At 41.6% G+C, this 14,687-nt stretch overlaps 1 long non-coding RNA gene across 1 annotated transcript in view; it reads left to right on the forward strand.

The window, feature by feature from the left end:
• LOC140455681 (uncharacterized) overlaps positions 1-14,687 on the forward strand; it is a 72,543-nt gene that overhangs the window by 1,889 nt on the left and 55,967 nt on the right. The window contains exon 2 of the long non-coding RNA XR_011952951.1: positions 3,664-3,769. This is a non-coding gene — a long non-coding RNA (uncharacterized lncRNA). The remainder of the gene's footprint in view (positions 1-3,663; positions 3,770-14,687) is intronic.

Here is a 14,687-nt window from a genome sequence, read left to right on the forward strand (position 1 = left end):
TACGGGTATTGAATGAGCTGCCAGAGGAAGTGGTGGAGGCTGGTACAATTGCAACGTTTAAGAGGCATTTGGATAGGTATATGAATAGGAAGGGTTTGGAGGGATATGGGCCGGGTGCTGGCAGGTTGGGTTGGGATATCTGGTCGGGTTGGACCGAAGGGTCTGTTTCCATGCTGTACATCTTTATGATTCTATGACTCTCAATCCTCTAAGAGAAGAAGTTTCTCCTCACCTTAGTTTAAATTGGCACCATTTTATTCTGAGACTAGTCCTAGCCGCTCCCATGAACGGAAACATCGTCTCAGCATTTACCCTGTAAAATCCAGTAAGTTTCGTGAGATCACGTTCCATTCCTGTAAACATCTGTGAGTAGAGTCCCAACTTGGTAAGCCTTTGCTCATAAGACAATCCCTCCATACAGGGATCATCCTTGTGAACCTTCTCTGAACTGTGTCTGATCGAATGCTATTTTTCCTTATATAAGGGAACCAAATCTAAAGTTTCTCTTGGCCTGATGGGTTGTATTCTAGTATATTAAAGGAAGTAGCTACAGAGATATTGAATGTACTATAGTAATCTTCCAAGAATTATTAACATCTGGGAATGCCCAAGAGGATTGAAAAACTGCCCAGGAGGAGGGAGAGAAAAAACAAGTAACTAAAGGCCAATTAGCCTAGCATCTGTCACAGGGAAACTGTTGGAATATTATAAAGAATGTAATAACAGAGTATTTAGAAAAACTTAATGTAAATGAGCAGAGTTAGCTGGAATCATAAATTCAAAACCATGCCTGACAAATTTATTAGAATTCTGATGTGGTAACAAGCAAGATAGATATAGGAGAACCAGTACATGTAATGTATTTGGATTTCCAAAGGTATTTGATAATTAACTGCACCTTAATAAGATAAGAGCACATGTGATGTTGGGATTAATATTGGCATGGATAAAGCATTAGCCAACGAACAGAAGACAGTGAGCTGGGATAAAGGGGACATTTTCAGCATGGTAACCTGTAACTTGTGGATTGCCATTGGGTTTAATGATGGGGCCATGGTTATTTATAGTATATATATATATATTAATGACTTTAATGAGGCAAGCAAATAAATGTTCTATTGTCAATTTTGCACAAAAGTAGATGTGATGGCAAGTAATGTGGATCATATGTCTACAAGGGGATATAGACAGGTTAAGTGAATAGGCAGAAACCTGACAGATGGATTACAATGTGGAGAAATGTGAGATTATGCACTTTAGCAGGGGGAATATAAGAGCTGAATGTTATTTAGTTGGGGAAAGACTGCAGAAAACTGCAATGCAGTGAGATTGAGGTCCTCGTGCATGAATCATAAAAGCTGGCATGCAAGTTCAGCAGGCAATGGGAAGGCAAATAGACCATTGGCCTTTATTTCAAAGGCATTGGAATGTACAAGTAGGCAGGTCTTGCTTAAAGTATACAAGGCACTAGTCTGACCGTGGCTGGAACACTGTGAGCAGTTTTGATCCCCTTATCTCAGACAGATATTGGCACTGGAGGCAGTTCAGAGAAGGTTCAGTTGGTTAGTTCCAGATTTGGAGGGGTTGTTTTATGATGGGAGTTTGAATAGTTTGTACTTGTACTCATTGGAGTTTAGCAGAATGAGAGGCAATCTCGTTTAAATATAAGATTCTTAGGGTACTTAAAGCAAAATATTGCGGATATCTGAAATCAGAAACAAGCACGGAATGCTGGAGAAACCTGGCAGGTCTGGCAGCATCAGTGAAACAGCATTGAATGAAACAGAGTTAACATTTTGAGTCTGGTCTGATGAACATAGGAGGTGCAGTTAGTATGTTTGCAGATGACACCAAAATTGGAGGTATGGTGAAGAATGTTACCTCAGACTACAGCGGGATCTTATGAGATGAGCCAGTGGGCTGAAGAGTAGCAGTTGGAGTTTGGTTTAGATAAATGTGAGGTGCTGCATTTTGGAAAGGCAAAAGAGCAGGACTTATACACTTAATGGTAAGTTCCTGGGAAGTGTTGCTGAACAAAGAGACCTTGGAGTGCAGGTTCATAGCTCCTTGAAAGTAGAGTCACAGGTAAATAGAATAGTGAAGAAGGCGTTTGGTATGCTTTCCTTTATTGGACAGAGCATTGAATACAGAAGTTGGGAGGTCATGTTGCGGCTGTACAGGATATTGGTTAGGCCACTTTTGGAATATTGTGTGCAATTCTGGTCTCCCTCCTATCAGAAGAATGTTGTGAAACTTGAAAGGGTTCAGAAAAGATTTACAAGGATGTTGTCAGGGTTGGACGATTTGAGCTATGGGGAGAGGTTGAATAGGCTGGGCTGTTTTCCCTGGAGCATCGGAGGCTGAGAGGTGACTTATAGTGGTTTATAAAATCTTAAAGGACGTGGATAGGGTAAATAGATAAGATCCCCTGGGGCAGGGGAGTCCATAACTAGACAGCATAAGTTTAGGGTGAGAGGGGAAAAATTTAAAGGACCTAAGGGGCAACGTTTTCACATAGAAGATGGTGTATGGAATGAGCTGCTAGAGGAATTAGTGGAGGCTCGTACAATTACAACATTTAAAAGACATCTGGATGGGAATATGAATTGGAAGGGTTTAGAGGGACATGCATCAAGTGCTGGAAAATGGGAGTAGATTAGGTTAGGATATCTGGTCAGCATGGATGAGTTGGACCGAAGAGTCTGTTTCCGGCTGTACATCCCTATGACTCTATGACTCTTCTTCAGAACTAAGGGGATTTGACAGGGTAGATACAGAAAGGTTGTTTCTATCTGTGTGGACCTCTGCAACTAGAGAATATAATCTCAGAGTAAGGGGTCACCCAGGACAGTAATGAGGAGGAGTTTGTTCTCTGAGGGTAGTGAATTTGTGAAATTCTTGCCAAGATTGGATCATTAAATACATTTAAGGTTGAAATATTTTCAATCAGTTAGGGAACTAAGCATTACAGGGATAAGGCAGGAAAATGGAGTTGAGGACCTATCAGATCAGCATTACTTAAGTGAATGAATGATCAAACTCAATGGGCTACTTCCACTACAGATGAATATGGCAGAAGCTGAACAACTACCCGATGGCAATAATGTTCCATGGAAGTGAAACTGTTTTTGGGAAAACCCAATCCCAGGACAAAGGAGAAAGGGAAGAGAACAAACTCCACAGCAGACACCGATGGTGGTGGCCATTTGGGGCACACAAAGAGTTAAACACAAAATTATTCACTGGAAAAACAAAGGATTAGAACCAAGTCACACATCTAAACTGTAAAATCAGGTTGATGTAGTTTTAAATAGGAGTGACGTACGGGACGCAAAGCAGCAAACCTTGGATTACCACACACTCCGCTCTCTTTGAAACTATATTTGGAAAAATGTATGCATCCAGAACATTGATTTTGAAATTGGGTAGCAAAGAGTTAAGACCTTGGAATGTGCTGCAGCCCTGGAAACAAGTCCAGTTTGTAGTTCAAAGGCAGTTTTCAAACACAAGTTCAGACACTGAGAGTGAATGCAGCATGTATGTGTGTTTTTGTACAATATTTGTATAGTTATTTTATACTGTATGTTACTCCTATTTAAAATTACATAAACCTGATTTTACAATTTAGTTGTGTGACTTGGTTCTAATTCTTGGTTTTCCCAGTGGATAATTCTGTGTTTAACTCACTGGTATGCCCAAATGGCCACCGCCATCAGTGTCTGTTGTGGAGCTTGTTCTCTTCCCTGTTTTGGATCCATTCTTCATGGTGGTAAGTGTTACAATCATGGTTAACATGGGATGATTGAGATTTAACTTCTATCGTTTAATATTAATACTTGAGAGCTTTCCAAAAGTGACATTTTAAAAGAGGACAGACATTGACCTAAAATAGGATTTCTCAAACATTCATTCATGGGATGTGGGTGTCACTATTAGGCTAGCTATTATTGCCCACCCCTAATTGCCCATAAAAGGTGATAGTAAGCTGTCTTATTGAACTGCTGCATTCCTTATAATTCAGGTTCAATGTCGGTACTATTAGGGAGGAAGTTAAGACCTTTGATCCAGTGACAGTGAAATAATGCCATTTGTAATATGGGCTTTCTTCCGTTCCTTTGCTGGTGATTGAGATTAGATTGATGGGGCTGTAATTGTCACTTTTGGATTTGTCCTGCTTTTTGTGCACAGGACACATCTGGGCAACTTTCCACATTGTTGGGTAGATGCCAGTATTGTAATGGTACTGGAACAGCTATTTGCTTGACCACCTAACCATTGTGAAATAATCAGTAAACCTAGATGAGTCTGAACTGAAATGAACATCATTATAAAGGCACTGAATCTCAGATTTGTAACTCCTGACTGATTCCCATTTGGAAGGTGCACATTCGAGTGAAAGTTACTTGCAGATCATCTCACTGAAAAAAATTGATGGTGTCACACACCAGAATCCACAAAGGAACTGTTTTTCAGATAACTTTTCATTAGCAAAGAGAGAAAGACACATAAACTAATGTTTGCAACGACATTACCCCCTCACTATTTCGCTCAACCTTTAAGTCAATGTCTGGTGAAAACTTGGGACAAGCAACATTTGTTTGAGAACTCAAGAGCTACAAAATTAGTTATTGCTGCAAGGTATGTGTCAACAATTAAAGAGTTTTCCCCAGGTTTAATATCAAAAAACGTGGAAGACTCGAATGACCTTTGTCACAAAATTAGTCTATTTCTATATTTACCAGACACTTTTTTAAAAAATGTATTACTTAGTTAGTTACTTAGTTAGTTTGCAGATGACACTAAAATTGGAGGTGAAGTGGACAGCAAAGAAGGCTACCTCTGATTACAACAGGATCTTGACCAGATGGGCTGAGAAGTGGCAGATGGGGTTTAATTTAGATATTTTGCATTTTGGGAAAGCAAACCTAAGCAGGATTTAAACACTTAATGATAAAGTCCTAGGGAGTGTTGCTGAATGAAGAGACCTGGGAGTGCAGGTTCACCGCTCCCTGAAAGTGGAGTCGCAGGTAGATAGGATAGTGAAGAAGACGTTTGGTATGCTTTCCTTTATTAGTCAGAGAATTGAGTACAGGAATTGGAAGGTCATGTTGCGGCTCTACAGGACATTGGTTAGGCCACTTTTGGGATATTGTGTGCAGTTCTGGTCTCCTTCCTAATTGGAAGGATGTTGTGAAACTTGAAAGGGTAAGTAGACAAAGTCTTTTCCCTGGGTTGGGGGAGTCCAGAACTAGAGGGCATAGGATTAGGGTGAGAGGGGAAAGATATAAAAGAGACCTAAGGGGCAACTTCTTCACGCAGAGGGTGGTACGTGTATGGAATGAGCTACCAGAGGATGTGGTGGAGGCTAGAACAATTGCAACATTTAAAAGTCATCTGGATGGGTATATGAATAGAAGGGGTTTGGAGGGATATGGGCCAGGTGCTGGAAGTGGGACTAGATTGGGGTGGGATATCTGGTCGGCATGGACGAGTTAGACCAAAGGTTCTGTAATGTACATCTCTATGACTCCACTTGTATGTGATATTGTCTTTTGATTATTTTTCTTGGGGTTAGTAAGTAATAATTTTCTGTTGCATGCAAAAAGACCCTGTAGTTTGGCTCTTTCATTTTAATCTAGTTGATTATGTTTTATCCAAGGTGTGATTGTTGTGGACTAAAAAGAAACAAATATTTGTTGTGAATCAATCATTCCTCCCCATGTTGTAATGAGTTGAATGTCAGACAAGGTTCAAGGCAATTAACACCACCATCTTGTGATAAAACTGTCAAACAGTCCTCATGCATGAACCACAGAAAGCTCGTGTGCTGGTACAGCAGGAAATAAAGAATTCTAATGGAATTTTGGCATTTATAGTTAAAGGAATAAAATATAAAAGTATGGAAAACTTGTTGCAATTGTAGAAGGCATTGGTGCAAATGCATCTGAAATATTGGTTTGGTTCCTTTGAGAAGGGATGCAGTTGCATTGGAGGCAGTTCAGTGAAGCTTCACTAGATTGGTTCCAGAGATGAGAGGTTTGTTTTATGAAGAGATTGAACAGTTTAGGCCCATACTCTCTGAAGTTAAAAAAAAAAGACAGGAGATATAATTTGAGTTATAGAGTCATAGAGTAATAGAGATGTACAGCACAGAAACAGACCCTTCGGTCCAACTCGTCCATGCCGACCAGAAATCCCAACCCAATCTAGTCCCACCTGCCAGCACCTGGCCCATATCCCTCCAAACCCTTCCTACTCATATACCCATCCAGATGCCTTTTAAATGTTGCAATTGTACCAGCCTCCACCACTTCCTCTGGCAACCCATCCATACATGTACCACCCTCTGTGTGAAAAAGTTGCCCCTTAGGTCTCTTTTTTTATATATCTTTTCCCTCTCACCCTAAGCCTATAGTTCTGGACTCCCTGACCCCAGGGAAAAGACTTTGTCTACCTATCCTATCCATGTCCCTCAAGATTTTGTAAACCTCTTTAAGGTCACCCTTCAGCCTCTGACGCTCCAGGGAAAACAGTCCCAGCCTGTTCAGCCTCTTCCTATCGCTCAAATCCTCCAACCCTGGCAACATCCTTGTAACTCTTTTCTGAACCCTTTCAAGTTTCACAACATGTGTGGCACGGTGGCACAGTGGTTAGCACTGCTGCCTTACAGTGCCAGAGACCTGGGTTCCATTCCCGCCTCAGGCGATTGTTGGTGTGGAGTTTGCACATTCTCCCCGTGTCTGTGTGGGTTTCCTCCGGGTGGTCCGGTTTCCTCCCACAGTCCAAAAATGTGGAGGTTAGGTGAATTGGCCACGCTAAATTGCCCGTAGTGTTAGGTGCAGGGGTAAATGTAGGGGAATGAGTCTGGGTGGGTGCGCTTCAGCAGGTCGGTGTGGACTTGTTTCCACACTGTTGGTAATCTTGTAAATTAGCAAAAAACATCTTTCTGAAAGGAAGGAGACCAGAATTGCACACAATATTCCAACAGTGGCCTAATCAATGTCCTGTACTACCGCAACATGACCTCCCAACTCCTGTACTCCATACTCTGACCAATAAAGGAAAACATACCAAACGCCTTCTTCACCATCCTATCTACCTATGACTCTACTTTCCGGAGTGATGAACCTGCACTCCAAGGTGTCTTCATCAGCAACACTCCCTAGGACCTTGCCATTAAATGTATACATCCTGCTAAGATTTGCTTTCCCAAAATGCAGCACCTCACATTTATCTGAATTAAACTCCACCTGCCACTTCTCAGCCCATTGGCCCATCTGATTGAGATCCTGTTGTAATCTGAGATAACCTTCTTCGCTGTCCATTACAGCTCCATCTGCAAACTTACTAACTATACCTCTTATGCTCACATCCAAATCAATTATACAAATGATGAAAATTAGTGGACCCAGCACCGATCCTTGTGTCACTCCACTCGTGACAGGCCTCCAGTCTGAAAAACAACCCTTCACCACGACCCTCTGTCTTCTACCTTTGAGCAAGTTCTATATCCAAATGACTAGTTCTCCCTGTATTCCGTGAGATCTAACCTTGCTAACCAGTTTCCCATTGGGAACATTGTCGGATGCCTTACCAAAGTTTTTATAGATTACATCCACTGTTCTGCCCTCATTAATCTTCTACTTTACCCTTCAAAGAGCTCAGTCAAGTTTGTGAGACACGATTCCCCACGCACAAAACCATGTTGACTATCCCTAATCAGTCCTTGCCTTTCCAAATACATGTATGTCCTGTCCGTCAGGATTCCTTCCAACAACTTGCCCACCACCGACGTCAGGCTTACTGGTCTATAGTTGCCTGGCTTCTGCTTACCACCTTTTGAAACAGTGGCACCACATTAGCCAATCTCCAGTCTTCTGGCACCTCACCTGTGTCTATCGATGATACAAAAATCTCAGCAAGAGGCCCAGAAATCACTTCCCTAGCTTCCCACATAGTTCTAGGGTATACCTGATCAGGTCGTGGAGATTTATCCACTTTTATGCGTTTCAAGACATCCAGCACTTCCTCCTTTGTAATATGGACATTTTTCAAGATGTCACCATCTATTTCCCTACATTCTATATCTTCCATGTCCTTTTCAACAGTAAATACTGATACAAACTACTCATTTTGTATCTTCACCATCTCATGTAGCTCCACATAAAGAGTCATAGAGACGTACAGCATGGAAACAGACCCTTCAGTCCAACCTGTCCATGCCAACCAGATATCCCAACCCAATCTAGTCCCACCTGCCAGCACCCGGCCCATATCCCTCCAAACCCTTCCTATTCATATACCCATCCAAATGCCTTTTAAATGTTGCAATTGTACCAGCCTCCACCACATCCTCTGGCAGCTTATTCCATAAACGTACCACCTTCTGTGTGAAAAAGTTGCCCCTTAGGTCTCTTTTATATCTTTTCCCTCTCACCCTAAACCTATGCCTTCTAGTTCTGGACTCCCCGACCCCAGGGAAAACACATTGTCTATTTATCCTATCATGTCCCTCATAATTTTGTAAACCTCTATAAGGTCACCCCTCAGCCTCCGATGCTCCAGGGAAAACAGCCCCAGCCTGTTCAGCCTCTCCCTGTAGCTCAAATCCTCCAACGCTGGCAACATTCTTGTAAATCTTTTCTGAACCCTTTCAAGTTTCACAATATCTTTTCGATAGGAAGGAGACCAGAATTGCACGCAATATTCCAACAGTGGCCTAACCAATGTCCTGTACAGCCACATACTCTGACCAATAAAGGAAAGCATATCAAACGCCTTCTTCACTATCCTATCTACCTGCATCTCCACTTTCAAGGAGTTATGAATCTGCACTCCAAGGTCTCTTTGTTCATCAACACCCCCTAGGACCCTACCATTAATTGTACAAGTCCTGCTAAGATTTGCTTTCCCAAAATGCAGCACCTCGCATTTATCTCAATTAAACTCCATCTGACACTTCTCAGCCCATTGGCCCATCTGGTCCAGATCCTGTTGTAATCTGAGGTAACCCTCTTTGCTGTTCATTACACCTCCAAAAAGGTCACCTTGCTCATCTTTGAGGGGCCCTATTCTCTCCCGAGTTACCCTTTTTGTCCTTAGGGAGAATCCATAGGGTTTTTACAAATACATTAACTCTATTTGCCAAAGCTATCTCATGTCCCCTTTTTGCCCTCCTGATTTCTCTCTTAAGTAAACTCCTACTGCCTTTATACTCTTCTAAGGATTCACTTGATCTATCCAGTCTATACCTGACATATGCTTCCTTCTTTTTCTTAACTAAAACCTCAATTTCTTTAGTCATTCAGCATTCCCCATACCTACAAGCCTTTCCTTTCACCCTGACAGGAATAGACTTTCTCTGGACTCTCGTTATCTCATTTCTGAAGTCTTCCCATTTTCCAGCCATCCCTTTACCTGTGAACATCTGCGCCCAATCAGCTTTTGAAAGTTCTTCCTAATACCTTCAAAATTGGCCTTCCTCCTGTTTAGAACTTCAACTTTTAGATCTGGTCTATCCTTTTCCATCACTATTTTAAAACTAGTAGAATTATGGTCGCTGGTCCCAAAGTGTTCCCCCACTGACACCTCAGTCACCTGCCCTGCCTTAATTCCCAAGAGTAGGTCAAGTTTTGCACTTTCTGTAGTAGGTACATCCACATACTGAATCAGAAAGTTTTCTTGTACACACTTAACAAATTCCTCTCCATCTAAACCCTTAGCATTATGGCAGTCCCAGTCTATGTTTGGAAAGTTAAAATCCCCTACCATAATCACCCTATTATTCTTATAGATAACTGAGATCTCCTTACAAATTTGTTTCTCCACACTGACTCCACATTTCCCTCTGATTATTAGGGGGTCTATAATACAATCCCAATAAGGTGATCATCCCTTTCTTATTTCTCAGTTCCACTCAAATAACCTCCTTGGGAATATCCTCCCTCAGTACAGCTGTAATGCTACCCCTTATCAAAAGTGCCACTCCCCCTCCTGTCTTGACTCCCTTTCTATCCTTCCTGTAGCATTTGTATCCTGAAACATTAAGCTGCCAGTCCTGTCCACCCCTGAGCCATGTTTCTGTAATTGCAATGATATCCCAGTCCCATGTTCCTAACTATGCCCTGACTTCATCTGCCTTCCCTGTTAGGCCTCTTGCATTGAAATAAATGCAGTTTATCAGTCCTACCTTGTTATCTGCTTTGTTCCTGCCTGTCCTGACTGTTTGACTCGCTTTGTTCTCAACTGTACCAGTGTCAGATTGAAATCTTTCTTCATTATCTCCCTGGGTCCCCCCCCACCCCCACCTTACTAGTTTAAATCCTCCCGAGAAGCTCTAGCAAGTCTTCCTGCCAGTATATTAGACCCCTTCCAATTTAGGTGCAATCCGTTCCTTCTTGTACAGGTCACTTCTACCTGAAAACAGCTTTCAATGATCCAAAAATGTGAATCCTTCTCCCATACACCATCTCCTCAGCTATGTATTCATCTGCTCTGTTCTCCTATTCCTGCCCTCACAACCTCATAGCACCAAGGGTAATCCAGATATTACCCCTCTCGAGGACCTTTTTAAATTCCTACCTAACTCTGTAATCTCCCTTCAGAATCTCAACCTTTTCCCTTCCTATTTCGTTGGTTCCAATGTGTACAATGACCTCCTGCTGGCCCCTCTCCCCCTTGAGAATCTTATGCACCCTCGCTGAGAGATCCTTGATCTTGGCACCAGAAAAGCAACACACCATTCTGATTTTTCGCTGCTGGCCACAGAAATGTCTGTCTCTACCTTGGACTAAGGTCACTTGGAACCTGACGTATATCTCATTACATTATAGCCAGTCTGAATACCAGAAACTTGGCTGTTTGTTCTATGTTCCCCTGAGAATCCATCACCTCCTACATTTTCCAAAACAGCATACTTGTTTGAAATGGGTATAGCCACAGAAGACTCCTGCACTACCTGCCTACCTCACTTATCTTTCCTGGAGTTAACCCATCTATGTGACTATATCGAGACTGAGACTCCCCCCCCCCCCCCCCCCCCCCCATAACTGCCATCCATCACATCCCCTTGCTCTTGTAAATTCCTCATTGCCTCTAACTGCCTCTCCAACCGATCCATTCGATCTGATAGGATTTGCAACCAACGACATTTATTGCAGATATAATCCTCTGTAAGCTCGTAACCCGTAAACTCTCCCTAAACTCCCATATCCGAGAAGAAGTGCATATTGCTCTACTAAAGCCCATTTTTGCTTCTTTCAATCTACAGACCCAGAAAATAGCACTGTCTTATTCCTCTACAGAACACTACTCCAAGTTCAATTAATACTTATGGCTTATATGTTAAGTTTAATCAAGAGTCATAGCTCAATAAAACATATAATCAAGAAAAAACCCACTCTACTCACTACTGCAGACTTATTTTAAGGCCACGCTTAAAACATCCACGGATCTGTTTCTGTGCTGTGACCTCTCCCAACAGCTTCCTCCAAGATCAGTTGTGAATTTCACTGGTTTTTAATTTTGCCAGATGCACTCCGATGTCCAGCGATACATGAATTCAACAGCAAAGGCAGTAACTGCTAACTCTGTCAGTTAGGAATGTGGGTTTCTTTCTCTCTCTTTCTCTCTCTCTCCTACACTGACCTCACCATGTGCTTCTTTTGTCTGTTCTTCTCCCTTTTTGAAAGTGCTGTTGTTTTGATTTTGATTTTGAACTTTGGAGGAAAAAAATGTAACAGCATATGAAACAGTAATTGCTGCTCCTGGAATTCAAGGAAATCACCTCCAACACCTAAAACACCTCAAAAAAGGAGCAGCTGTTACAGCCAGAAATTTTTATTGTCCTCCATCTTGGATTACCCAGAATCCTTATATAAGATAGAAACATAGAATCCATACCGTGCCGATAAGAGGCCATTTGCCCTTCCAAAGAACATCCCACCCAAACTTACTTACTCACTCCCCTACCCTTTCATCACAACCCCACATTTACCACGGCTAATCCACCTAGCCTACACATCCGTGGACACTATTGGGCAATTTACCATGGCCAATCCACCTAACTTGCACATCTTTGGACACTGGGAGGAAACTGGAGCAACTGGTGGAAACCCATGCAGACACAGGGAGAAACTCCACACAGACAGTTAAGTAAATTTGAAATCAAACCCAGGTCCATGCTGCTGTGAGGCATCAGTGCTAGCTGCTGTGCCACCCTGAAGATGCAGAAGGGGATTGATAAAGTAGACACACAGAGATGTTTTCTCTTGTGAGGCAATCGAGAACGATATGTCATAGTTTTAGAATAAGAATAGTAGTTTACAGAATAGAGGAGGAGAAATTATTTCTCTCGAAGTTTCATCATTCTGTTGAATTCACTACACTACACTAGAGCGTGGTGCATACTGGGAAATTGAATAAATTTAAGCAAGAAGTTAGACAGATTTTTAATCAGTAATGGGTTGAAAGGTTATGGAGAACGTGTAGGAAAGTGGAGTTGAGGCTGAGGTGAGATCAGCCGTGATAGTGTTGAATGGAGCAGGCTCGAGAGGCTGAATTGCCTACTCCTGATCCTAGTTCTTCTGTTCCTTAGAATCAATAAAAATATCCTACAGGTGCTTGGTGATGACACACTGGCTTCTTTTGATCTTTATTCCAGTATGCAAGACCCTTGTTGTCATGAGCATAAAGCCAAAGCTTCTATGAGGAGGCATCTGTTGGAAAATTGAATTTTCTGTCCTTAAAATTTACCATAATGCTATCATCTCATAATTACATTAAGTTTAGACACTATTTACTTGGGCAGAAACCAGCCATTCTGCTCAATGGCACTGTTTAACAGCTGTACACCCTCTCTACTTCATCTATGTCCTACTATTCTGTTCTCCCTAATGAACCTATCCAGTTTTCCTATAAGCATGTCTATATCACTGTTTCTAATTGGTACAATTATACACGGAATTACTGGTCTGGCAGCAACACCAGAGAATGGGAGTTCTAATTCAGTTGAGAAATCTGAATCCAGTTTTGGAATTTTGGAAGTAAAATGCTATTATCAGTAAAATTACCATAAGCTGCTACAGTATCATAAACACCCAACTGGTTCATTAATGTTGTGGTTCTGTTCGCCGAGCTGGGAATTTGTCTTGCAAACATTTCATCCCCTGTCTAGGTGACATCCTCAGTGCTTGGGAGCCTCCTGTGAAGCGCTTCTGTGCTGTTTCCTCCGGCATTTATAGTGGCCTGTCTCTGCTGCTTCCGGTTGTCAGTTCGAGCTGTCCGCTGTAGTGGCCACTAATGTTCGGAGGGTATGGTCTACTTGTGCAGGAAACACAAAGTTTATACGTAAATACAGCAATCAGTTGGGAAGCCAAAGGCATGGTAGCCTTTACTGCAAGGCAATTGAAATACCAGAATTGGTAAGTAGGTCTTGCTCTAATTGTATAGGACTTTGGTAAGACTACCCCTGGAATATTGGGTGCAGTTTGGGTCTTGAATATCTACGGATATTGCACCAAAAATCAAAGGTGGAACTGTGTGATGGTCACTTCTTGGTTACTTTTGTGAGAAAAGTTGGCACCACATGCCTTTGGGTTTAAAAGTTGCTTTGCAACATTCTTTTGGATTTTTCAAAAGCAATGCATCACAGAATGAGAAAGATAGTTGAAACTAAACCTGCAGTAAACCTGCAAGCAAAGAAAGGTCTGCTCTTTTTCACCCTCTGAAAGGAAAAACAGTTGAAGACTACTAAGAGAAGAAATTCTAACTCAAGTGAAGTCCTAGGTCCAACTGACTAGCTACTGACTTGATGCAACCCTTTTATTTTGGACTCCTAATCCACAGATATTGTTCTTTTTCACTTGTGTTGTCCACCCATGATACTTATACAGAGCTGCCTGGCTTGTCTGTCCTGTCTGTGAATAAATGTGTGATGTTTGGATTTAAAGGGGATATAGTTTGAATTTGCTTAGTAGGAGTCAATAATTTTTTGCCTGGTTAAAGGATGTTTGTTGATGACAATTGATATTCTTTTTGTGAAATGAAACCTGGTAAGAAAGTGAAGAAGCACAAGTAGCCATTTGGCTCGTTTAGATTGCTCTGCCATATGTGAGATCATAACTAATCTGATAATCCTTAACTCTACTTTCCTGCCATTTCACCATAATGCTTAATTCCTTTAATAAAACTCCATTGACTAATTAAAAATCTGTCTACTCGACTTTAAATGTACAGACTAACTCAGCTGTACAGTAAAGAATTCCATAGATTCACTATCGTCCGTGTCCTAGATAGCCATCAAAGTTAGGCAAATTAACCATCTTGGTGATGAATTGCATGATTTATATATTCATGATGGCTTGTGGAACTTTTTGATTACCAGAATACTGTTCCCATCTGGTTTGTGACAGGAGAAAAAACTGTGTTCTTGTCTTGTGAAGGGGATCTAAGGATACACACAGACTCAGATCAAACCAAAAAGGAAATTGGCCATTCTGTGTGTAAAGAGTAGAGATCGCAGTGTTCAACTCTCCAGTAAAGAAATTTGACAAAATGGCTGTAAATAGAGTTGAAGAAACTTATGTCCTTTTTCTGAAATGAAAGTGGGTTTAGTTTGCAGTTTCCTTTAGTTGTCATGGGGGGAGCTGAAGAAAAAGCAACTAGGGAATGTAAAGAAATTCACTGGA

Source organism: Chiloscyllium punctatum, chromosome 3, assembly GCF_047496795.1.
Source record: "Chiloscyllium punctatum isolate Juve2018m chromosome 3, sChiPun1.3, whole genome shotgun sequence".
Lineage (NCBI taxonomy): Eukaryota > Metazoa > Chordata > Chondrichthyes > Orectolobiformes > Hemiscylliidae > Chiloscyllium > Chiloscyllium punctatum.